General features: G+C 38.7%; 1 long non-coding RNA gene across 2 annotated transcripts in view; it reads right to left on the bottom strand.

Moving 5' to 3' along the window:
* Positions 1 to 1,445: 1,445 nt before the first annotated feature.
* LOC123455078 overlaps positions 1,446 to 27,472 on the bottom strand; it is a 96,674-nt gene continuing 70,647 nt past the window's right edge. The window contains exons 4-5 of one of the 2 annotated variants that reach the window (XR_006633661.1): positions 4,269 to 4,761; positions 1,446 to 3,642 (exon numbers count right to left, since the gene is read on the bottom strand). This is a non-coding gene — a long non-coding RNA (uncharacterized LOC123455078). Of the gene's footprint in view, positions 3,643 to 4,105; positions 4,762 to 27,472 lie in introns of those variants that run through there. The other variant, XR_006633662.1, reaches the window with a different exon arrangement.

The following is a 27,472-nucleotide window of genomic DNA, read 5'->3' as shown; positions in this document are numbered from 1 at the left end:
AGTAGAAAAATATAAGATTCATCTGTATAGGCTATTCACATGATATTCATATGCATAAGATTTATGTATGCTGAGTAATTCCCCTAAGATAAGGACCCAGACAAATATCATTTTTAAAAATAAATTTTATAATATCTTTCAGGTATGCAATATGATAGAAATATTTATAATTGCATACACATATTGCACACAATATTATATATTATATACACCTATTATACACTACATATGCATATATATGTGTTTATGATAGTGAAAAAATAAGCACATCCATCGATATACATAGATATGCATCTTCAATTGTGACAAGAGCAGCTACAAGCTTATTTAGCAAAGCTGCTTGAATGCACTACACTACTATGAACTGTTTTCTCATGTCATGCATTAAACCTCTTGAACTCTTCTTCATCCCACATATATGCTACTTTGCATGTCTTTCATATTTTGACCTACATGTTCCAATTCCTTTCCCCACTTGAGCTCTGAGAATCAGTTTGGTTCTCTATCTTCATATATTTTCCATTTATACTGTCATTTGGAATTTCCCACACAAGTTGGATCTTGCAATATTCTTCCTATGTCTGGTATGTTTCGTTAAGTAGAATGTGTTTGAGATCCATCCACATTATAGCAATTGACACATCTCTTTTGTCATTAAGGCCAAATAGCATTTTGTGTGTGTGTGTGTACAGGGGAGGGGGAGTCTTGGATTGGCTTTTCTTTGATTTTGAGCATCTTTGAAAACACTTGTTGGCTATTTTCACATACTGTGTAGAGTAATATCTATTCTGATTCTTCACTTGTTTTTAGTCAGGCCTCAAATTTGGTTGATCTTGAATTGAATTAGTTCTTCAAGGTTACAGATTGAGAGAAAAAATTGTAATCTCTGTGTTGTATATATCAGGAAAGGGGTCAATATCCAAAACTTTCCACTAACACTGGTATTCAGCATCATGCTGAGAGTATTAGATAGTGCGATAACTCATGTGAAAACTTTTCAAAGAATCTGCAAAAGTTTTATCTTAGTGATTTTAGAAAAGTCGTATGCTAGCCAGGACATTTTGCACAAACCAGTATGTCCACAAACTAGTAGTGAAAATTGGAAATCATTTATTATTTATTAACATTTAAAGTAACAACAAACTCCAGCAATACTTAGTAATTAATATTTATAAAATAAATTCCTGACTTATATGCTGCATATATAATATAAATTAAGGAATATCTAATTAATTGAAGATGTATACTTTAAAGAATGGAAGAAACAATATTGTTAATATGTCAGTTTTTCCAGAATTATAAAATAGCTTTAATGCAGTCTAGACAAAATCCAATCTGGCTCTTTAATTTTGAAAGTATCACCAGAAAGTCTAATATTTATAGAGAACAAGAAAAGAAATTGAAATAGTGAAAATAATTTCCAACAAAGAAGTTGTATCCAGAATACATAAAGAACTCTTAATCTCAAGAAAGGGTCAAACAAGAAAAAAAATATATTTTAATGGGCAAACTGTTTTTACAGACACTTCACCAGAGAAGATATGCAGATGGCAAATGAGTACATAACCTGATACTAAAAATCATTAGTCATTAGGGAAATGCAAATTAAAACCAAATGAGATATCATTACATACATATTAAAAGGGCTATTATCAACAATAACACCTCCCAAAAAGCACTCACATTTCCAGATGTTGACAAGATTTGGAGCAAGTACAGCTCTCGCACACTGCTGATCAGATGAAATGGTACAGCAAGTGCAGAAAACAGTTTGGCATGCTAGTATGAAGCTAAACCTAACTTATTGTGTGGTCCATCATTCATACTTCCAGTGTTTCCTCTAGCAAAATGAAGTTATGTTCACACATACACAGAGGCAGAAATTTCTACAGAAGTTTTATTAAGAATTAGTAAGAGCTGGAAATAATTCAAATGTCCTTCAATCAATGAAAAGATTATGAATGTGGTGTAAATGTGACAATGCGTGTAGCAGTAAAAATGAATGAACTATTGATTTGTGCAACAGTATATAAATAAATCTTAAGTATGTTTTGCTAAAATTAAAGTGGCATAACCCAAATACTAGTCTGTAATCTCATGTTCATTATATTATGCGGAACACAAATCTCCTGCATTTGCCAGGATGTGGTGAATGCTATGGTGTAGATGAAGATAATGACCAAGTAGAAGTCATAAAGAAAATTTTAAAGTGATCTATAATTCTCTGTGAATCATAAGTATGAGTACATGACTATGTATCTGGAAATCTCACATAATTTCATGTCAAGAAGAGTGAATTTTACTGTAGATAAGCAAATTCTTGTGATTTTTTTATTACTGGTCAAATAGGCAAAACAGTATAAAGATCATATTAGTAGATAATTGGTCTTATGTAAATATATTTTTCATACATTTGGGTTACTTTTACTGTGATCACCTAATCGATAAATATTTGAATTTGATTAGATAAGATAATGGAAAAAATACATACCCAGAAGTAAATTGATAGGAAAAATATTTGCCTAAAAACATTTCTTAAATATAAATCTGTGAACTTACTTTTAGACTGTATAGTAAAAACACAGTCAATTGGGGATGTCCTCATAATTTAAATAAATATTATTAGCAGAATGAATTTGGGTAAAATTAAAATTGTTCTATCTTTCCCATGTGTTTTATCATAAAATTGTAAGAATTGTTCATTTTATATTCCAAAAACATATTCGGGAACCCAGAGTGAGTTCATTGTTATAGAAATGAGCACTGGTACTGATTGAGACATTTTTGGGTGTGCTATCCACAACACGTTTCACTCTGGAGAGTGTGTGAATGTCCTGAACTCAGGCAGGTTTCTCCAATGCTGGGTATGTTCTACTTTTCAGTGATGCGGGGAAGTTGTTGTGGGGTTGTGCTTTATAGATCATTAGTCTACTTCCTGCATCACGATTAAGGATGGCAACGCTATAAAATGATACCCAGTTGATTTTAGATGTTCAAAACATGTAAAGCTATTAAGGCCATTTTCTTTTCCAGTTGAAAAACTAACTGGGTAGAAATTTTGAAGACTATCCTGTTCCTGGGACTTACTTATTTTTTCTCTCTAATGTTCTCCTCTTTAATGTTAAAACTATGCTCTGCACTGTTTCTGTATTTATAGACCAGACAATTCAACCCCAGGCAGGTGGTTCTATTGAAAGATAAACAAAGTTGTAAGAGACCCCCACTGGTTTCGAAATGGCCAACTGTGCTGACAGGGCAAGCTACAGGTAACTGAGCCCGTCTAGGGATGTTGGTCATTTGCTACAAAGCTGGGGATCCCACAGTGTCTGTGGCCGAGGAACAGCAGGAGCTTGCAGCATTTTTATCTCTCAACAAAAAGTCAAAACCAATGGCCATACAAAGTGGTTAAAACTATCTGCTGGGGATTCATCTGATCTATCAAACTCCAAAATATTCTCCTTGAATTCTTTGCCTAATGTACTTTAGTTCTCTGAGGACCCTATATTTTAGAGGATTTTGTTAAAAAATCTTGGTTTTGAAAATGTGATTTGATCAACTTGAAACAGCCTCAGGCGTCTTAGAGATTCTTGTTCTCTGCTCATCACACCTTTCTCCTCACCAGCAGGGAAGATCTTGCATATCCTTACATAAAAAGAGAGCATAAAGAAAAACAATTATTTCTCTCTTAAGGGTAGATTCCCCATGTCTTTTTCTCAATTTTCTATTCTAATCTGTACTCTCCTTGAATCTTTATACCATCTGGTTAATGAATTCATATGTTGTCTTCTTGCCTCCTAATTAATTAAACATATTATAGAGTGAGGCTGTATTTGTCATCATGACTCTATACTTCATAATTATATTTTGGAAGCCTCTCATCCTGGGCTTCTATCTGGTTTTGCTAAGTATCAAGAAATATCCTAGTAAATTAGCATCTTTCTAAGAAACTACCCAATCCACATGCAAATAATTACTGACCACCAAGGAAATTGAGAAAGAAGAAGAAGAAGGAGAAGAGGAGGAAAGAGAGAGAGAATGGGCATGCCAGGGCCTTCAACCACTGCAAAGGAACTCCAGATACATGGGCCATCTTGTGCACCTGGCTTACATGGGCCCTGGGGAATCCAACCTGGGTCCTTTGGCTTTGCAGGCAAATGCCTTAACTTCTAAACCATTTCTCCAGCCTTCAACTTTTCTTTCAACGTGTCCCCTCAAGGAGAAGGAAGCTGGAGATTGGTGTATCATGATATCTTCTTCCAACTACCAACCTGAGCAAATGGTAGGCTCTGATCCTGTGGCTGGTTCATCCCTTGTGGACTGGAATACACAGTTCACCAATCCTAGGAATCCTTGCAAGCCAAGAGAGGAACTGCTCTGGCTTTGCTGCAGGTTACATACTTTCAAAGATAGTCTCGAATCCCCTCAGTTAAAACACACTAGGAAGCTCAGTAGCTAAGCAGCCTCCCCCACTATCAAGCTGAACTTAAAGGATGGTCGCTTTTGAGCTTTCTGCGCATAAAATTGTTATTTAAAACAAAAAGGCATGTCACTGACTCATACTTGTTTCTGAGACATGGTTATAAAACACTGATTCAGTATGGAAAAAGTGATTTGTTGTCTGTTGTGAAAAGAGATAGTCATCCTCCTAGTTCAGGACCGGGTGGGGAATGTGCACAAATGCTTCCTCACAGAAACGATGCAGAATTCTGGTCCTTCTCACTCGGTCTTCTCTGCTCACTGACGGATCACAGTAGCATTTAACTGGTGAAATATATGGTGACAAAATTGGTTAGATATGGACTGTGAAAGAAATTTTAATACAGAATTTATTGAGTCCAGAACATTTCTTTTTATACATGTAAGTGTAACTTAAACAAATCAATTCTATCTGATTAAACTCACTTTAGAAGCTTAATGTACCATGGACACTCTTTCTACTCTGGCGCCTTTCCCAAAGATCACACGAAGAGCATTTAGATGTTCGTTTTGCATGTCACCCCCTGCACACAAAATCCAATAGATTCAAAAGGAAGCATTACATTAAATTAATTCAGCTTCAAGTTCAAAGACTCATCATGTATGATAAACAAACCCAAGGAAATGATAAAAAGCAGTGTCACATTTCCTCTAATATCCAAATCCACTCACAACATGGCAATATCTAATTCACTGCTTTTTCACTATGCACTTCCTTGGAGGAAGAAAGAGAGCCCTATGAACCCGAAGTGGGGAAATAAAATGTGAAGTTTCAAATGACATCAGCACAGCAGTTCTCAGCCTTGGTTACACTCTCTCACCACCTGGAGAGCTAGTAAAATTCCCAATACTCTGGCCTCACCTGGGACAAATTTGCACAGAATTCCTAGGCTTAATGCCCAGCCAGCAAAGTGTTAGAAGATCTCTAGGTTACTCCTATGCATGGATCTGGTTGACAGCCTTTGGTTTAATGAATGATTCCCAAAGGTTGCTGTGTGTATCTGTGGTAAGCAGGAGGGCCTGAAATTGCCTGAGTTTAATTTCCCAGGAATCACATCAACAGCTGTGTGTCACAACTGTAACCTCAGTTCTGTGGGGAGCAGAGAGATTAAAGAATCACTAGGGCTTATGAAATCCACAATGCTACATTTGGAGAGAGATTCTAGCTCAAGGAAATACGTGGATGAGGCATACAGGAAGAACATCAGATAGTCACCTCTGGCCTCTGAGTGCACATGGGCACATGAATACACACACACACCAAAAAAAAAAAAAAAAAAAACAGAGAGAGAGAGAGCTTGTAAAAACTCAAAATATTGGACCAAACTCCAGATTTCTAAATTAATTCATTAACAATTTTCATTTCAAGCTTTTTGTTTTGTTTTGTTTTGTTTTGTTTTTTCAAGGTAGGGTCTCACTCTAGCCCAGGCAGACCTGGAATTAACTATTCTCAGGGTGGCCTCAAACTCAAAGTAATCCTCCTACCTCTGCCTCACAAGTGCTGGGATTAAAGGCACATGCCACCATGCCCGGCTGTTCAAGCATGTTTCTCTAGGTGACATTGCATTCCTATGGTTGGTCCAGGGACCACAGTTTGATTACAGCGTGACAGAAGAATCCAGTAAACCTCAAATAAGAATTGTCTAGGTGTCTACCAACATGTGAGTGGGAACAAGAAAATGTGCAGTATGTACACAATGGAGTGTTATTCAGCTATAAATAAGAACAAGATTATGCTATTTGCATAAAATTAGATTAATGTGAAATATAATATTAAATAAAATGAGCCAGACTCATAAAACAAGTATCACCATTTATGTCACATATATATGTGTGTGTGTGTGTGTGTGTGTGTGTGTATACATGCCCACCCACACATAATATAGAAAGAGCACAATATGGAGTGAGGACTTAATGAGGAATGAGACTAAAGTACATTATATTCTTGAACAAAAACATCTCTATGAGACCCATCGTACAATGACCATATATTGATAGTTGTCAATGATACAGTTAGTCAATGCAAGACAAAAGATGCCACTTGGTGATTCTATGGAACAAAACACAATAAAATACCTACTACACATGAGTTCTGTGACAGATTAATCTGGTCTAAATAAATCAGTGCCCCAATTACCACAATATGAAGTCCTATATAATGAAAGACTGAACAGGTTTAAGGATCTAAATATATGTGGGGTGCTAAAGACGATAAAATAATATATGTGTGATTTGAAATATTTTCCAAAGCCAGGAATGGTGACACACACCTTTAATCCCAGCAACCAGGAGGCAGAGGTAGGAGGATCACCATGATTTTGAGGCCAACCTGATACTACATAGTGAATTCCAGGTCAGCCTGGACAAGAGTGGGAACCCACCTCAAAAAAACAAAATAAATAAATAAGAAAAAAAGAAACATTAACCCAAATGATTAATCAAGGAAATGCCAAATCTTCATTTGTGTGACAATAGCAGGACTAATTTTACAAGTATTTGATATCAACATTAAGGGAGCAAATCAAATAGAAAATATGTCTCTAATTATGATAGTGATAGTGAGAAGGCATTTGACTGGTCTTAAGATATATTTCATAAGCCATGTTTGTCTACTCATGCTTTCATTTCGTACTAATTTGAAATATTTCATAAAGCATAAGCCACAAACACATGAGGATCTATTTTAATTTCTCTCACACTATGCTGATACCAAGACTGAATGACATCATCAACACAGTGCCTAATGCAGAGTAAGCCCATGGAAAACCATGGGAAGTTTGTTGATGATTACATAGTAAGCTCTGAACAGGAATAACTAGTTCCATCCTAAGCTTTGGTTCTTAGTTGGATAGCTGATTTGCTGGCTGGCAGACTAGTAGATTGGTTGGGTGAGTGGTTGGTTGGTTGTTTGGGTGAATGGATGGATAGATGTATGTATGGATGGATGGATGGATGGATGGATGGATGGATACATGTTTGGTCAGTTACTTGGTTGCTTGGTGAGTTGTCTGGGTGTTGATTGTCTTGGTGGATATGGAGGTGATTGATCAGCTAGTCAGTTGTTTCGTTGTTGATTAGTTGATAGATAAGTTTGTTGGTTAGTTGTTTGGTAGGCAGGTTGGGTGAGTAAATGGATGAATTAGTGGGTAGGTAACTGGTAGTTGATCGTGTGGTTGGTAGTTGGTTGGCTTCTTGGGTAGGTGGGTGGATTGGTGAAGAGATGGCTGCCTGGTTGGTTCTTTGTTTAGTTGGTTTGTTTTTCTAACACATATCATACTTTGATATAACTCTAGGGAAGTCAGAACTTACTCTCCAATGGAAGCTTCTTGAACCACCTGCCTCTGTCACCAGGCCCATGATACTGCCCACGTTACTCAAGAAATCAGGGATTTCAGGGAAGAGTACAGGGCAAAGGCTGGCTGGAGATTTCCAGCCTTGAGTCTAGCACTGCTGTGGAGAGAACAAACTGTCAACCATCAGTGTTCCTGTACTTGGGCACATCTTGGAAACATGACATTGACAACTTCTTGTCAATGAGGCTTGTATATTAAAGAGAGAGAGAGCCCCTTTCCAAGATAGAATACACAATTGTTTGCTGAAAATATAATAAATATAAAGATGACCTGGCAAAATGGCTTACTTACAAAATCTACTGGTACAGGATAAATTTAATACATATGTAGAGCCAAATGTAGAGTTGTGCACACATCTAAGAACCTAGCTCATGCCTACAGCAATAGGAGATGGAGCCAGTATAATCAGAAGCCTATGAGACAAACTTATTTACAGCAGCAAGAGACCCTGTCCCAAAAACAATGCCTTTGACCTCCACACATGTACTATCACAAATAATCAAGATATTTCTCTTTTTCTAATACCCCACCATGCCACACCAACCTAGCATTCTTGGAAAAAGGACGTCCATAAAATGAGAAGAAACATGTAGTTTGCTTAGCTACTATTATTCTGAAGTTGGGGTGCTTCTAGACAGATGCAAACTCTTAAATTTACAATGGCAAAGAATGAGGTGTGTGTCTCAGACCTTGGTCACTCAGAGAATGAAGACATTGGCATCATTATGACATCATCATGACACTAGTTCATGAGCTGAAAAGGAGACAACGCACACTCGGTGGAGATTCCTGAAGTTGTTGCAAGAAAATGCTTACAGAGCACTCATGTTCAGAGAAGATGGCAAGTTGAATTGGAAGGACTCCTGTTGAAGCTGTCCTTCAAAATGTACAAAGTGAATCACACCTCAGTTCAGTAATAAATTACATTTACTTCCTAAAACCCCAGCAAGTTAACACAGAGTAGATGAAACAACCTCCCCGTGTCAGGACATTCAATTAATAGAATCTTAGCAGTTACTTTCCTAGCCTTAGTTTTTCAATTTGAACTTTTTTGAACATCTACTATAGCATTCTAACAAGAATGTACAGAAAATCAATAAACTGAAAAGTTCAATGTAGTATAATATACTCAACTTGGAAATATTGTTCAATATGTTACTACAGTAAAGTAACCCTACTAGATTTTTTTTTCTTACTATAATCCCTTTGAATACATTGTGGACTTTGGGTAATGTACTTTTGTTTTAAGGCAGTCATTTCTGTATAGCAGGAAATGGTCCCTTGAGAAAATTTGATCTCATCTATTTTTGTTCCTTAAAGCAAAATGAATATCAGGAAAAGTATATAAATAACTCTCTAAAGGGGCATAATTTTTCCACTGTAAATCCTTAGCATATAAAATGAGGAGTTAGTGGATATGTATAACCATTACTGTGGCAAGGTTCTTTTCCAATCACTGAACACTGCATAGGTTATTCAAAGGAAATACAAGAGTCATTCGATGCACAGAAATGTATCTGTTTTACACATCTTTAAAGATGAATGATCTGCTCTTACATTTTTGTAGAGAGGGTAACTTTTTTTTCTTTTTTCTTGAATTTGGGAATTGTTGAATTTAACTCACCTCTAAAAATACCATGCTTATGGGCTGGAGAGACGGCTTAGTGGTTAAGCACATGCCTGTGAAACCTAAGGACACTGGTTCAAGGTTCGATTCCCCAGGACCCACGTTAGCCAGATGCACAAGGGGCCACATGTCACTGGAGTTCATTTGCAGTGGCTGCAGGCCCTGGCACTCCCATTCATTCTCTCTCTCTGTTTCTTTCTGCCTCTTTCTCTCTCTCTGTCTGTCACTCTCAAATAAATAAAAATAAACAAAAATAAATGCTTACAAATTTAGCCTATGTTTTCTTCTAAGTGGTTATAAAGGCAAATGGTCTATTAAGTATGATTTTTTAAAATTATGAATTATTGTTTATTTAGGGAGAAATCACAAATTGTGGCATGTATTTAAGGGAGATTAGGATCTAGGAAGGAAACCTAAAATACTCATAAAGATGTGGGATGTAGGAAACATACTCTCATTTGGAAGCACTACATAGTTGATAAGGTTACTTTTAAGGAGTATTGAGGTTTGGGAGAAAAAAAAAAAACTGGAGTAGAGCCACATCTAACAGCTTATGTAGGGAGACTTAGGAAGAAACTATATGACATCTGCCATATGTTTTTAGAGAAGTTAAGAGGACAAGTGGTGAGGCTCAAGGAAAAAAAACAACTGAGAGGGCTGGGTAAGTGAGAAGCTGAACTCAAATGTGTCCCTATGACCAAGCAAAGAGAAGTAAAGCAGACCACCAGTTACCAAAATAAATAAACAAGTAAATAAATAAAAACCAGGCCAGATGTGGTGGTACACGCCTTTAATCCCAGCACTAGGGATGCAGAAGTAGGAGGATTACCATGAGTTCAGGGAGGCAGAGCTGAGCTGAGGTAGGCTGGGTGAAGTGGGGTGGAGTCGCAATTTTATCATTTTTTTATCATATAGCAATATCAGTTCCCAAAATGCTCAGGGAAAAAAAAATAGAGCTTTCCATTCAAAATGTCCATCTGCTTACACGTGAACATATCTAAAATATCTCACATATCTCAAGATCGACCAGAACCACTCAGCACTGTGTCTCGGTATATGATGAGATACAAAGGAGCCGGGCTCTTGCACACCCACTGACTAGGACAGCTTAGGAGCCATGTCAGTGCCGCTTCCCTTAGGAAGTGCTGGTAGGGAAGTCAGCAGGGCAAGGAAGGTATCTGGAAGCTTAGTCCTACCAATAGGAAAGCCAATAGTCATCATGCAATGTGTACACTTATTTAAACCATGATAATTTCTGGAAGCACCAAAAATCATTGCTCGGGTGACTGAAGGCCAGTGGTAGTCTTCAGGGTCTGGAAACTAGAGGTGAAGGCAACAGAGGTGAGGTGTAGGAGACCAAACTTCAGCAAAAACTCAGGGGTAGAATCAGAGATAGATTCACTTCAGCTGAAGTGATGCATGCCGAAGGATTCTGCTCAGAGACTTCAACAGCAATGTGAGTGGGAAACAATGAAATGCTTTAGTAGAAGTGAAATTCTGAGACTTGGGACTTACTGTGGAAACACAGTGAACAGTAAATCCCAAACCAAACAGGAAAACATGGTGAGGAAATCAAGAATGACAGCAGGAAAGAGGAGAACAAGGAGGATAGTTAGAAACAGAGGGGAAATACTTAATTTTTATTCTGTGGAAGAAAAAATTTTGACCTCTTTTTCCTATGATTATTTTACTGAATTCCAAGAATCACACTACTGTGGGTAGTGTGGTGACCCCCAAGGAGACACATCATAGTATAACATAATACCAGACCCTATAAGCACATGATTTGCAAAAATGAAAGTCTTTGGAGAAATACTTAACTTAAGGATCTTTGAGATGTGATTATCTTTGATTAAGGAATGAGTCCTAACTCAATGTAGAGTGACCTTTTGAATGTCACACAGTGGCACTCACAGCAGAGGTGGGTGAGGTATAACCGTGAAGGCAGAAATGTGAGTGATGCAGCCACGAGCACACCCATGGCCACCAGCAGCCAGTAGCAGTACCTGGAGCACAACCTCCCCTGGTGCCTCTGGAGGGAGTGCGCCCATGTCAACACTTGGATTTCTGACTTAGGGCCTCGGGAGCTATGAGAGAATACCCTTCCACTGCTTAAGACCACTAGACCTGTGGTGATTTGTTACAGTACTCCCTGAACACTAATACGCCCATGAAATAGATCCCATCACTACTCACATTTTGCCAATAAGGAAGGGAAACTTCAGGAAGGCTGACAGAGATCCCAGTACCACCTGTCAAGTGGCAGGACAAGGAGTGCCATCCAAATAGTGTGTCTCTAGTCTCCATCCCCGCATGATGTCATCCTTCCCAAAGCCACACAAATTATTCAGTCGACCTCCCAATCACATAAGGAAGGAGCTGATTCCATCAAAGTCACAAAACAGAGGCAGACTGGTACCTGCATGTGGTAGTGACTTTTGCTGTAACACACTTGGAGACTAGGTAAAGAAATGAAGTAGGGGAGAAGTGTTGCAATAAAGAAATGCTCAAACAATAAAACATCTATTAGGTACCCTTAGGTTATTCTATGTGGAAACAAACAGTAAAAGATTAGATCTCCATAAGCATGATTTTAGGAATGTATAAAATTAGAGAATGATGAAAAAATAAATCCAGTAAAAATTTTAACTACATATCTATGAATACATATATATTTAGAAACATATATATATATATATATATATATATATATATATATATACATATAAAGAGATTTATCATTTTCCTTGTCAGAAATATACTTTATCTTAACATTACTGAATAAACTTAGGAAAGGATTAAAATAACTATGTCACTTTGGCATTAAAAATAGAAATGAATAATGGAATCATGATGTTACACAAGAATTGGAACAGGTGAGCTTGGGTTTTTGGAAACCAACAGCACAGACATCAGGCTCAAGATGAAGGATTCAGTATCTATGCAGGGAAATGCAGAGGAAAATCATGAGACCCATGTAACTCAGATCTCATCAGAAGTTATGAAACCACTAGAGATATGGTCCCCATATTTTATTCTCAATAAGCCCAGGGTCTCTACATTAGCTAGTATTATGGTGAGTCTGCTCACATAATTTGTAGAGCCAAGTTAAGAGTGTAAGGATTTATGATGCCTCATGTTTCAGAGGCTATAGTCCATTCTGGCAAAGACCTGATGGCCAGAGTCGGAATGCTCACAGTACAAGGAACATGGAACTAACCAGAAATTAGAAACCTGGGGGCAGAATAAGAAGCATAAGAATCTCTCCATCCCAGAAGTCCACTTCTACTGGTGGATTTACATGTTCCAAAGGTTCCACAGTGTCCTAAAAAGGCACCACCAGCTGGGGACCAAGTGTTCAAAAACATGAGCCCAAGAGACCATTGCCTTTACCTTCTCGTGCTTGGGACAAATCACCCAAAACAAAAGCAGCTGGTTGGAGTACGCTTTTATTGTCTCCTCTGCCACAGCAGGTGGAAAAACAGCAGCAAGAGTGAGGCAAGCTCTGGAAAGGGGGAGCTGTCTGCAGCACCCACAAGCCTGCCCCAGGAGTGCAGCTCCTCCAACTATGCTCCACCTCCCAAATTGACATCAGCCGGGAACAAAGCATTAAAGACATAAGTTTATGGGGAACATCGGATTCAAACCATTCAGGAACTTTCTATAATCAAGCCTAACACCCACCTCTCCTACTTTCTCATCCCTTGAGAGTTGTGTCCATAAGCTGGACCTGGTCTCCTGGTAAATGTGCAATGGCCTGGCTCCCCAAAAACAACAAATAAAATAAAATCCTTATTTGTAGTCTTTGGCAAAGTTCATCTATTATAAATTCAAGCAACAAAATTCCATTACAGGCCCAATATAGAGAGGTGGGCAAATACCACCACTATGCTTTCCTTGCAACATCTAGGCACACTAAGAAACCCCAATCTCAAGAGTATAGTTAACAGTTAACCACAATAAATAGCTAGAAATGACTTCAGTACCTATGTCTTTTAATTAAATATACTTTATTTAATAAGGCTTATAATATTCAATTCTATTGTAATAATAACTTACTTACTAATAAGTTGTACAGATTCCTAAAAATTTAACAATTGAGTATCACTAGTCAGTAAAGGGTACCTTCATCCATCATGTGACTGGAAGTGGACATGCGTTCCTTAACACCTGTCCTTGAATTCCTGTGTCTGCTCAGTGACTGTGTAATTTGGAACAGTCCACTACCCCATGCGTGCGGCCCCTGGGTAACTGAAGACACCCTAGCTTTTTAAAGCCAGAGGTCTTTACAGATCCTTGTAAATTAAGGGGTATTTTGCATTAAGATACTTTACAACCTAAAAGCTAAATAATAGATTAAGTGAACATCCTGAACCTTGAAATAGCTATGTGATCATTTCTAATATCAGCAGCCCTTCAACCTGATTCATAGACCTTTTGTCTCTTCCCTTTCAATCGCCATTAACTTCTAACAAAAACATATTACATAAAGTAGGTGTGTTAGGACTCTTCCCCAGTCTCTGCCCAAATCATGGCCCACTGTGCTCAACACACACCTGGAAGAGTCTATCACAGCTTTTGTTACATTTAGATTTAACTTGCATTTTTAAAGATTTACAGCCTTAGGAAAATTTTGGAGCTACTAGGTAAATTAATATTACTGAAGAGTTCACTGGCAAACAAGGCACATGTCACAGATCGCTTTGGTACAGTTGCTGCCTCAGCATCTATGTCCAGGCCTGATGTAACTTGCTTGAAACTAGAAATACCATGTCACCTTGGGCCTGCTGAAAGTTCCTTTCCTGTGCAATAGTTTCCCAGTGAACCAAAGTGCATCAGTGCCACACAACCGCGGACTATGCTCGAACTCAGCAGCGAACCCGAGTCATACAGAGAAATGCCATTTCATGGCTCTCTTTACAACGGTCAATCCACAGTCACACGGAAAAGCCCGAGGACCTTAGTAAGGGAATAACCTCACCCTCTGTGTCTTTCTAGTGTCACAGTCGCTGAGAGCTCCCTGACGCTTCTATACATATAGCTGTGCCCCAAATCTCTCAGAGATCAGTAATAGCTTCTATTTCATGCTTTTTGTTTGCCACAACTCATTTGTTCATCCCACTAGCAAAAGACTCTACCCAGGACTGCCATACCTATAGCATGGATATGCTGGCTTAGGGCATCTCATCGAGGCCTCCATGCCAAATTAGAATGAAGCCATAATTATTGTAATCACATGACATGAAAATCCTTTATTATCAGAAACTATGACAAGGTAGTCCAATGGGGACCCAGATTAACCCAGGAGAGTTGATTCCCGGTTGAAGATGCTGATGCACAGCTGTGGGGCGTCCTAGTTCATGTTAGTGTCAGGACACACATGTGTTCATTATGTGTCCACACAATGAGCTCAGATCCATAGGTGAGGAACGAGCTACTAAAGGAGAAATGTGCTGTCTTTGAGAACAGAAACGAATTGCCTATCTCTATCTGTTATGTAGGTCTAGAAGGCTGGCTTTATGTCATTATCTTGATCATTTTGCTTATGTATGGATGTGTATGTGTGTACTGTATGAACATATATGTAAGCAGAATGCTGTCATCTGTACCGGCCATAGTGGAACACGGGTGTGTTCTGCTCCATTTCTCTTCCACCTGCTCTTGTTTGATTTCAAGTCTCCTGCTGATCCCAGAGCCTGCTGATACTTTCACAGGATTCTGTGATCCTCAGGTCTCTGCGCCCCTATGGGACTGTGATTGCAGACATACGTGTCCACACCCAGCTGTTAAGGTGGATCCTGAGGATCAAACTTGAGTGGTCTCTCAGGCCTCGCCAGGCCCTCAAGCTTGCACAGGAAGTGCTCTGAATGGCTGAGGCATCTTTCAACATGCATGGCATTATCTTCGTCTCACCACTACTGCTTATTGCAAATTGTAATTTCATAACTCTGAACTTTAACTCGTGGCTGGTGAGGCCGCATGTCACATTTGGAACAGCTGTGCACACCTCCATGGTGCTGAAAAGCCCAGAGCTGGGGTGCTGCTCGGAGCCAGTGGTGAGCCAGCATGCTGGTATGTGCCACTCATGCGGTGAGTTCCATCTCGGCTTCCCTTACAACAACCAATAACTGCACTGGGACATATGATGATACTGTTTCTGATGTCAGCATATGAGGCCCAGAGAAATCCTATACTACATTAAAGAGGTTTGTCATTTCTGTGTTAACCCACATTCCTATTTTCCATATGATAATTTCAACCACACTCATGTCACTGAGATAGCACCAATTTCATATCAAAAGTAAATTAGTTCTTAAGACATGTGCATGCATATTTATATAATCACAAAATATTACTTAACATAAGCATATTATTACCTCACTCCTGTGAAAATAATCCTGTCTTATTGTATTACATCTAAAAGAAGAATATGTTAGTTTAGATGTGTCATAATAGGCATAGTATTTTACAATCTATTTCAAGTAAAAATTCCCATTTTTGTTTGGATATTGGCAGTTCTATAGCATAGTCAAAGTCAAAATTAAAGTTAATTTCTAAGCTATGCACAAATGATACTGTTGCTCATTGGACCTTTTCTTATTTATGTATATAAAGCAGATGCATTCTCCTTTAACATCATTTTTGGTATTGTTATGCCAAGGGGACATATTGTAGATTTTGAAATTGTATCTAATAGCTAAACTCTCTTTGTACTTACCTGTATGGTATCTAATTTCTCTGTGTTTGCTTTCATTTATTATGGCATATTCCTAGTGACATTCACTGTGATTTGCACTCTTAGTAACTAAATATTCTTTTGGAATGTACCCATTATTTGAATGTATTCATCTGAAGCCTGTTTTTGCTATATTTGGCTTTGGCTTGGGAGGTTTCTAAGAGTAGGAATATACCTTACCTTTGTATCAGAGTATAGCAGGGCATTTAATAGTCACTCACAAATATTTATGGATAAACAGGTTTCCAACAGGTGTGCAGAAGACTAAATACCAGAGCTATTTAGTAGCAAACTATAAGAAACAAAAAAAAAAGAAGAAGAAGAAAAAAAAAAAGAAAACAGACTAGCAGCACTGCAAGATCAAAACCACCAGCTGAATGTAAGAATGTTAGGAGAGGAAGGGACAAGGGATAAGCTGTGGGCTTTATCTGGGAACATGGGAGCAGAAGGGCTTCCAAAGGGAGAGATGTTTGAAATATGCTGCTGTCCATAATAGGGGACTGCCAGTAGGCAAATGGGGAGCTCTGGAAGAAACTGCACAATTCTCACTACAGTTTCTGTAACAGTTTTATAATAGCTTTAACATTTCATGTCTCCTGACCTGCAAATAGCATTCTTATACCCTCTAAGTCTTACTCTGCATCTTAGGTACGTAAGTCTCAGCAACCCTTGTTCACTTCCTCCTTCACTTTTCTGACCCAGTGTTCGCCTAACACCACAGTGCTCTTGCATCAGTCAGCGATAAATTGCACATGGAAATATCAATGACTGAATATAACAGTCTGCAAGACAGATTCCTTTATTAGCAAATACTGGCTCAAAAGCAAGAAGGAAATAAAAAGCAAGTAAAGAGAAAAAGTTTTTTTTTTCTTTATTTCTGCTATAAGACAAGAGTTTAGGGAAAATCTAAGCTAAGCCTTTTAATATATATTACACAAAATTTACATAGATAAATAATGCAGAAAAAGGCACGTTAAAATTATTCTATATTTAATTACCAGGAACTTGTAAACACATTTGTTAAGTAGAACTCCCATTGCATCCTATGGCATATGTCATCACTTTAGAAGTTTGGTGGCATTAATTATCTTTTCTTTGGGCATAATGCTCACAGTTTTGTTCATCAAAATGAAATTGAAAGACAGTTATAGAACAAGTCTAATTAGTAATTATCAAGTATTCTCAAAATCCTGGATGCTTAAGCAGAGAATTTTAAGTTCATGTAGGTATTGTTAACCTTAAATATAAACAAGCATGTTTTAAATCTTTGATTAGGGCTAGAGAGATGGCTTAGCAGTTAAGTGCTTGCCTGTGAAGCCTAAGGACCCCAGTTCAAGGCTCGATTCTCCAGGACCCATGTTAGCCAGATGCACAAGAGGGCACACGCGTCTAGAGTTCGTTTGCAGTGGCTGGAAGCCCTGGCGTGCCCATTCTCTCTCTCTCTCTCTCTCTCTCTCTCTCTCTTTCTCTGCTTCTTTCTCTGTCACTCTCCAATAAATAAATAAATACATAAACAAAAAATGTAAAAAATAAATCTTTGATTATTTAATATTGTTTTAAAATTGCAATTATACGTTATAGATATTGTGGAGTATTTTTTATTTTTAATTATATACCTAAAATTATAGAACATGTAGATTTCCTTGAGAATTAATTTCCTGCTATCTATCACATTCATTCATATTATTTAACTCACTCAGTATACATTTATTCAAGTGCTGTGCTGCAGGAGGTATACTCAGCATTCAAAAGATGAAGGTCAAGTTTTGCCTTGTGTACGACGACGGTCTTTTGCAGAGAAGGGGCCAACCGGGAGACAAAGGATAGAGAAGAGTTTCTGGCTGAAACAGTCAGAAGATGTGTTTGGGGATATAAAGCTGGAGGAACATGGGCAAAATCAAGTGCATACACAAGAAAGAAGGGCCTTGTACAGTATGTTGTGATGCTGTCATTATGGTACCTTTAAAGAGGGAGATCTCTTGTCTACTTTCGTCTTTTTGATTAACTCTGGTGTCTCTGTGGAGTATAAACTGGATGCAGAAAATAAAAAGGAAGCTGAAGTTAACTAGGAAAATCCTGCAGCTATCTCCATTCCTGTAGAGAATTTAGTGTGTATGGAGGGAAAAACCTTGACATGAGTCAAATATATGACAGCAGGAATGGAAAAAGAGGCATGTGTCACTGTGAAAGTGCTGCTTGGGTATATCTTTAAGAACGAACTTTATATTGACCTCAGATGTAGGGTCACATACTCCATCTACTAGCCCCAAACCAGTGACTGAAAATGGTAGCATAAGGACTTAGCCATTCTTCCTGAAGGTGGGATTCTGTCAGGGTCTGAATCCTGAGTTCCCCATGGGTTCACTTAGACTTTGTCAGACCTATCTAGTTGTCTAGAACTTCCTTTCCAATCTGTTTTCTCCTTGCTTCTCAAACATATATCTATAACATGCTCTGAAATCTCTTCTCATCTTATTCTGTGCCTGTCTTCATTTCTTTCCCTGGGTTTCCCTGGATAAATGGCACATACCCATGACTCTGCCAGCCTCTACCTCCAGAAAAGGAGCCTGGCTTTGGGCTATTATGGAAACAATTAGAAGACAGAAATGGCAGACATGCCTATTGGTTGGGTTCACCACAAGCCAGAAGGATGTCTCACAGATGGCTCTGGATTTCTACATGGCTAGTATACCCCCAGACATGGGAGTCTGTAGATGGTAGCTTTTGACTATAATGAAACTGTTTCCTCTGAAGCATGTAACAGATTGATCCTATTCTCAATTATATACAATACATTATATAACATAATTATAATACACTATATAAATATGCTCCAAATCTGTCTCTATCCAGTAATAATCTATACCTTGTATTCATAAGTATTTTGATCACTATCCCTGATTGATTTAGGTTGGCAGTTGTTGAATGTAATTGTTGTCCAATTCTATCATTAGCATAAGTAGTTTTGATAAATATTTTATATTCTGTCACATACTTCTTCTACAGTGAAAGTAAGAATATAATTAGCACAAAGATTGTAAACCTAAACCACAACTCTGCCACTCATTGGATGTAGAAAATGAGGAACCACTTTTTCAACAATAGTACAACAAGGTGACAATATGTCTACATCTTTTATTTAATTTCAATTTGCAAATAGGCTAATTTCAAAGGGTTCCTATAAAAAATTGACTAAACAAATAGGCCTTTCATAAAATCAGCAGTTTTATTTTTCCTTTTCTTTTTTTGTTTACAAGTCCCTGTGATTTATAGTCCATATATAATTTACATTAGTTTGACAATTAGTGGCACATAACTTGAGTGAAAATAAAAAGAAACATTCTCTATATCCACACATATTATAGCCAGAAGAACAAGAATTGCTTGAAAAGGTCAAAGTTTTACCAGGTTTAATTGCCATTCTTGGCCATGTCTGTCCCTGCTTGCTTTGCTAGAAATTCACAGCAAGGAAGGAGGCGGCATGGTAGAAACCTCCCAACCTCTGCCCAGGAATGTTATTGTCATCATCAATCTGTTCACTTTTTCACCCCTTAGAAATGTTGCTGTCATCTCCTTCAACATCCTCTGTAATTTCAGGCTTCAGGGGAAATAAAAAGTTGTACTTTGTCCCTTAATAGACCAAGGGTGATATTCTTGTGTGAGCAATGAGTGAGTCACTGCCAAGTCAGCAAACACCATTTTATGTGATTGTATTTGTCACAATTAGCTAACTGAGCTATATTTGTGTATCTCTGCAAATCAGGACCAACTCTAAAGGCTTAATTTTTACCCTAGGGTCCTTTCTAGGGAACATAATTTGAACACTAAGAAATTTTATGCATTTGCCTCTTTCTCCTTTTCTTACCAATCTGATGCAGTTACTAATCTCAATATTCTATTTGATGGCATTGTAGCACAACTGCAATACAAGCTCTCAGGAGACAAGAGGCCAAAGGACGGCAGGCTTGAGGCTAGCTTGGGCTACATAGCAAGACCCTGTCTTTAACAAAAAAGGTCTAGCTGATAGCAATATTTATGTGTACCTAAAAGTAACCTGCCAAAAGCTCATGAGCATATATATACATACATATATATTGATATGTGGGAGATTTGCTATTTTTGATGTTTGTTAGAATAACAATACCATATAGGCGAATTAAAGCATATCTCAGAAATTCTAGAGTAAATTATTGTCTTAAGTATAGAATTTATTTATTGATAACAGTCTAACAATATTTGCTCCATATTATTATAAATGAACAGACAGCCTGAGTACCAGTTTATAGTTAAGATTCATTTTATCAAAACCCAGGACAGTAGCAGAAAACAATTTTTTTTAATATTGTCAGTACTTCATATTCTCCCCAAAGTCATTCTACATCTATTCATAGATGGGAAACCTGTGCTCATTATTTTTACCATATATATAATTTGCACTAGAACTTAACATTAATCTCTATGTTGCTTTATTTCAGACAGCAGGAGCATTAAAGAGTTCAAACACAAAATTATTAGATATTCTGAGTGAAATATTATATCTGTTTAGCAGTTCAATTTGCTCAGTATTAACTATTGTTACATATTACATTAGAGTCTGCTTCCTTCTGGCACAAAGGCATTGCGTTCATTCCGTATGTAATCTGGGGTCAGCACAGGCTGCTTAATTAGCAGCTAGTTGGATTGCAGAGCAATTTCACTCTGATAGTTTTAACAACTATAATAATGCTTTCTACAAAGTTGGCTCAGAGAAGGAACCGGTAGCATCTGACTCAACCTTGCCACCAAATATCTATTCAGCTCACTTTTACCTGCAGTGACAGGGACCTCACAACCTGAAGAGACTTTACATTTCATGATAGACAGACAGCTCCAGATTTTAGACATAGCATCTAATCAAATTTAATCATATTGTAATGACTTTTTAAAATATTTTATTTACTTATTTGAGAACGAGAGACAAAGAATGGGTGCAACAGGGCCTCTAGCTACTGCAAATGAACTCAAGACACATCTACCACCTTGCACACCTGGCTTAAGGAGGTACTGGGAAATCAAACCTGAGTCCTTAGGCTTCTCAGGCAAGCACATGAACCACTAAGCAATCTCTCCAAACCAAGCATATTTTTGATAATTGTCTATAATGGAAGATTGATAAAGCTACAAATTACCATTATGTTTATATCAATGTATTACTATTCACATGTATTTATATGAGGAGAGGATGGACTGTAGGAACAGAGGTTATGAAAGTACAAGGTATCACTATCACCAGCATTTAAACTAATAAAATACAGCCTTTGGCACTCTTTCAAACATCCATACCTCAATCTCAATACTCCTATTGAGTCTCTAATTTCCTATATTTTTCCTTCAACACACCTGTATAGTTTAGTTTTCTCATCAGTGGGAACAAATCCCTAACCAGGAGCAGCTTAAGGGAAGAAGGACTTATTTTGCCTCATAGTTCCTGGGATACAGAGATACAATCCATCCTGGCCAGGAAAGCATGGAGGGAGAAGCAGGAAAGAACTAGTCATATTATATCCACAACAGGAAGCAGAGAGTGAACAGGTGAAAAGGAAGTGGGGTCAGGGTATAAAACCTCAAGGCTCTCTCTCAGTGACCCACTTCCTCCAGAGAGTACACCTTCTAAAGTTTCCACAGTCTTCCCCTCAGGGCCACCAGCTGGGGAGCAAGTGTTCAAGCACATGATGGCCATTCACATTCAAGCCACAAAATCCACTTGTTATTTTACTGAAAAAAATAAGTAAAATGAAATGGCCTCAGTCCAATGCCAGGAGTTGAAGACATGATCTTCTAGATCGAAGATTAAAATATGCAGTTCTTGGCATTGTTATTTACGCTAGCCTTGATAGGTCCATCACATGGTTCTCCGTGACAGCCTTAAAGACTTTCAGACAACTCATGCAAACAAAATAGTGTGGCTTTAGAAATAGATGGTAACTTTAAAAAATAGCGGATTTGGGGGAAATAAAGAAGAACAGAAAGAAGAGAATTCAGATAGAATTCAAGAGCCATGGCTAGCAATAAATGATACAAGAGAACCCAGGCTTGTCGTTTCTTTAACTTAAATTTGACCTCTTAGCTGGGTATGGTGGCACACAACTTAAATCCCAGCACTTAGGGGGCAGAGGTAGGGGGATCACCATGTCTTCAAGGCCACCCTGAAATGACAGAGTGAATTCCAGGTCAGGCTGAACTAGTGTAAGACCCTACCTTGAAAAACAAAACAAAACAAAACAAAAAAAGTCCTCTTTTCCCTTAAATATTGGAAAGGAATTAATTATGTACAAGAAGATAGTGGTGTCTCTGGAGTGTAAATGTATGCCTCCTGTTAATTAAATGCCCTCAATATTTCTTAGGTAGAATTTCAGTTTCAGAAATAAAGATCAAGCATACACCACTTTCCACCATGTCCCACTGAGGAATGGGTGGCCCTGGAGCAGGTGGGAGGTTCAGGAGATCATTATCGAGCTGCAAGTACTTTAGGAAGAATGTCTGTGGCTGAGATCTAAGGAACTCAAAAATTCAAAGTGTTTGCTTCTCTATTCAGAAATTTTTGACAAATGCTTTAAGGAGCCGAGGCAAAAATTACAAAGATTCCAATTTTCCGCCTCCCTTGCGCTCCCACAGAGCCTCCATCGGTTTCAAAGATGTGTCAGGTTTGGATCACCCTTATGGAGCACCAAACAGGGAAAGGAGGGAGACAAAAGACAGGAAGATTGAAGGACTGAACAAGGAAAAGAAAAGTTCTGTGGAAGAGTTTTCTTACAAAAGGAAAAAGAAAAACGTGCCAGAACTACTTCAGTTAATAGAATGCAAGTAGTATATACCTACAAAACATATTTATTATTACAAAAAGTATGGTCTGGAATGTGCATCTGATTATGTGACATGTACAGAACAAATAAGAAATGTTCCTTTTCCTGTGAAAAATTATACTGAAGGAATCACAGGAGCAAGAGAGGCAACCAGAGAATGTTACTATGAATTTATTAAAGGCTTTATTTTTTTCTAGCCATCCATCACATTATTTTTACATCAGGAGACTATAGTAAGGAATGCTACATTATCTGTGTCTAACTTTAGGTAGAATGAGAACATGGGAAGTTAGAGAACTTTAAAAAAAAAAAAATTATTTATGAGAGAGACAGAGAGAAAGGGCATGCCAGGGCCTCCAACCTCTGCAAATGGACTCAAGATACATGCATCACTTTGTGCATCTGACTTATGGAGGTACTGGAGAATTGAAAATGGGTCTTAAGGTTTGCAGGCAAGTGCCTTAACTGTTCCACTAAGCCATCTCTCCAACCTGAGAAAGAAGTTTTTTTGAGTTAAGAGGTGTTCATGAGAGGACTTGGGAAAATAAGAATATCTCTACTTTTTCTGTATCTCTAACATGCTTTTGCACCTTTTCATCTTTAATCAATATGCAATTTATTCTGTGGGGGACCACATCAGAGGCAGGCAGATAGGGCACTTAAGGGAGGGGTCTTGAAATCCTATGCCACTCCCTTGCCACCCTTACTCTGTCTATCTCAGCTTACTCCTGCCAGCTTCAGGTGTGGGGTTCAACCGCTACACATCTCACCCAATCAGGTCCCTCTGGAGCACACCCTGCCCAGGTGTGGGTGGATTCCTCCTCTGAGCCCACGCCTATTGGCTGGGATACCTGGTGCAGGTGTGCTCAGGTGTGCTGACCACAGACTCTAGATATATGCTTTTGGGCCCACAGGAAGATCCTCTTTATCCTCTCCAGCCCTGAAACTTCACAAAACAACATGTCTGGGTCTTCCATTACCTACTCTGTGCCCCCCCCCAAAAAATATTTTTTAGTGTCTGTGCTCAATACACCTGGGGAATCCTACACCAGGTATCCCAGCCAACTGGCCTGGGCTAAAGGGTGGAATCCACCCACACCTGGGAAGGGTGCACACTCAGGAGAGATCTAATTGGATGAGATGGGCAGGTGTTGAATCCTGCAACCAAAACAGCAGGCAGGGCATGCTGAGATAGGTGGGGTGTAGGTGTGATAAGGATGTGGCAGAAGATTGCAAGATCCCTCCCTTAAGTGTCTGCCTTGAAATGCAGCTGTCTAATCTTGTCCCTCATGATGTCACTGTATACACTTGAGTATGTTTCAGGAATACTCTTAATACCATTTTCCATCTTTCTACTCCTAAGATAATATGAAATAATTATAATTTTGTAAGTATAAAGTAAATGTTGATATGTAGTAATATCTCACACACACAAAAATTACATTTTTCTTCAATCACAGGCTTGTATTTTTGCTGAACAAACTTAGAATCAAATGATCAAATTCTACTATTTTCAATTATACAGTAATACAGGGATTTTCATCTTGATATTATTTAGTTTTTTTTCATATCTGAACATACAACCAAAGGAGAATTTCCAATGATTTTAATCAGTACATCTATGTGCTCAACTCTAAGTGGCTGCCCCATGTGACCTCTGGGCTACTGCACATAACTCTCATGTTTCTATGATAGTTCATGGTGCTATCTGAAGCCAGGTATGGTGGATTGATTCAGGTGGCCCCATTAAATTAGGTGTTCTGAATGCTAGGTTCCCAGCTGATGAATATTTGGGAATTGGCACATCTAGGAAACAGTGTATTGTGGGGGACGGGCTTATGGGTGTTAGAGCCAGTGTTGCCTAGTCAGAGTTTGGCACACTCTCCTATTCCTGTTGCCCACCTACTACTGGCCAGTGGGTGATGTCTACCCTCTGCTTATGTCATCATTTTCTCCTGCTGTGATGGAGCTTCTTCTTTTGTCTGTAAGCCAAAATAAATCCATTTTTTCCCAAAAACTGCTCTTGGTCAGATGGTTTCTGCCAGCAATGCAAACTTGACTGCAACAGCAATGTTGGTACAGAGGAGTGGTGTCACTTGTTGCAAGACACCTGACTGTGAGGCTTTGGCTGTTTGGAGCTGATTTTCAGGTGGAATGTGGAAAGATTGAAACCTTGGCCCAAGAGACTTCTTGCAGTTATGTAAGTACAGCTTGATGGACTGTTCTGGTCAGAGTTGAAAGACCTGAATGCAGTAAAAACTGCGGACTGTGAGGTTTGGCTTATGAGGTTCAAAAAGAAGCTTTGCCTGGACTGGGATAGAAGCAGTTTGTGTGAGAGGCTAGCTGTTGCTATATCCTTGTCCTGAGAACTTGTGCAGGGTTGCAGTGCAGAGGGATATGACACAAAAAGAAATTAGGCCAAAACTGCTGCCTGTTCAGCTGCAATTGTATGAGAGATTACAGCCTTTGAGACTGGGCCAGCTGACCTATACTAGGGCAACTGGAAAAATATACACTCTTTTGAAAGGGCCTGAATGCTCAAGGAGTGTTCTGTTCTTCAAAGTCTGTATTATTCCCCTCTGGTTTAACAAATTGGTACCTTACCTGGAATTGGGGAGTAAAAGAAATGCAGGAAAGAGAGGGTCACTGAATTTGCAACATGGTCGTGTGTTTTGTAAACAGCCATGGGCAATGTGAAGCAAGTTTGCTGGATGCCTGCATAGAGACCGCATGGAGCTGGTGGATGAACTGTAGACTGCAGTGGAGACCCAGTGGAAATGCTTCAACCATGAGATGGCTGCCAAGGACCACTGCCAGCCCCAGTGAAGTTTTCCAGGACTGTGAGTAGCCTAGCTGGAGGGGTAAAATTGGAACTCCAGAGACTTGTTGATGATTAGGATTATCAGACTTGGAGATTTGTCACTGGCTAGAGTTGTTGGACTTGAAGGTACAGAGTTTGATGTTTGCCCTGTTTAAATCTTTTATTGGTTGAATATTCCTTTGCTATATCCAATGCCATATTTTGCAGTGTGAACATTCATTCTGTGCCATTATGGGTTTTGTGAGGAATTTTTTGAACATCATTAGAATTGATAAGAAATATGGGGACTTCCAAAGTTGGACTGAATGCATTGCGTTTTATATCATGGATGGTTATCAGTTTTTGGGATCCAGGGGTGGAATGGAATGGTTTGAGTCTGATGTCCCCCATAAAACATAGGAGCTCTGAATGGTAAGTCTCCAGCTGGTGGAGATTTGGGAATTAATGCCTCCTAGAGGCAGTGTATTGTTGGGGGTGGGCTTATGGGTATTACAGTCAGTTTCCCTTTGCCAGTGTTTGGCACACTCTCCTGTCCTTGTTGTCCACCTGGTGTTGATGAGGAGGTGATGTCCACCCTATGCTAATGCCATCATTTTTCCCTGCCATGGTGGAGCTTCCCCTCGAGTCTGTACTCCAAAATAAACCTTTTCTCCCCACAAGCTTCTCTGGCTGTGTGGTCTCTGTAGCATTGGAACCCAACTGCAGCACCAAGCCCAGGAGTTCTGCACTCTTGAAACCTCTTCCCTTACCAGGTGCGATGCCTAAGCTCAGTTGTCAGCTTCATTGGACAAGAATCACCTAGGAAACAGACCTCTGCATACATAGTTGAGGGAGGTTAACTGAGGTGGGAAGACCCACCTTATTTACGGGCAACACAATTATTCCAGGAGCTGTGGTTCTTAGCCAATTTTTTTTTAAAAAAAAAAAAAGGAGAAAGGAGCTGAACACAGGTATTCATCTCTCTCCTCTCTCCGCTTGCTGACTAACTCCATAATCAATGTGATGGGCTCCTTCATGGACCTTCTGCCTTTCTTCCCAGCCACGATGGGCTGTATTCCCTCGAACTATAAGAGGAATTAAACTCTTTCTTCCTTAAGTTGATTCTATCCAGGGATTTGTCAGAGAAACAATGGAAATACTGACTGTTTTAAGCACACCTTTTAGCTCTTCATCACTTGTTCTTTAATAGCCAATTCATCTTCTCTACCACATTATTCTAACAGTATACAAATACAATGCTTTTGTGGCTTTTTCAAAAGAAAAATGCAACTTTGATATCATTTACTCCTCCATCTATCTCTCCTGTTCCCTATGTCACATGATTTTTCTAAGCATTTGTTCCCCCCGCCCTCCAGCTCCTCTTTGACCTCCCTAAACACTCAAGAGTTCAAAAACAAATAATTAGTTCAAAAATCAAGGATTCTCATGACTGCCATGAAATTGTTTTGTCAATATGACCAATAGGATATTTTCTTTGCCTCATGCATTACCTTAATATGAATTTCTCAATTTCTAATCATAAGGTTGCTTTTTTTTCTATATTTAAACATGATTGTATTCGGGGTCAGAAAACATGCTCTCCCTTATTTAATTCCTTTGAAAATTGTTGAGCTGGCT

Source organism: Jaculus jaculus, chromosome 15 (assembly GCF_020740685.1).
Source record: "Jaculus jaculus isolate mJacJac1 chromosome 15, mJacJac1.mat.Y.cur, whole genome shotgun sequence".
Classification (NCBI taxonomy): domain Eukaryota; kingdom Metazoa; phylum Chordata; class Mammalia; order Rodentia; family Dipodidae; genus Jaculus; species Jaculus jaculus.
The sequence above is the reverse complement of the archived record's forward strand: the minus strand, read 5'-3'. Positions and strand labels throughout refer to the sequence as shown.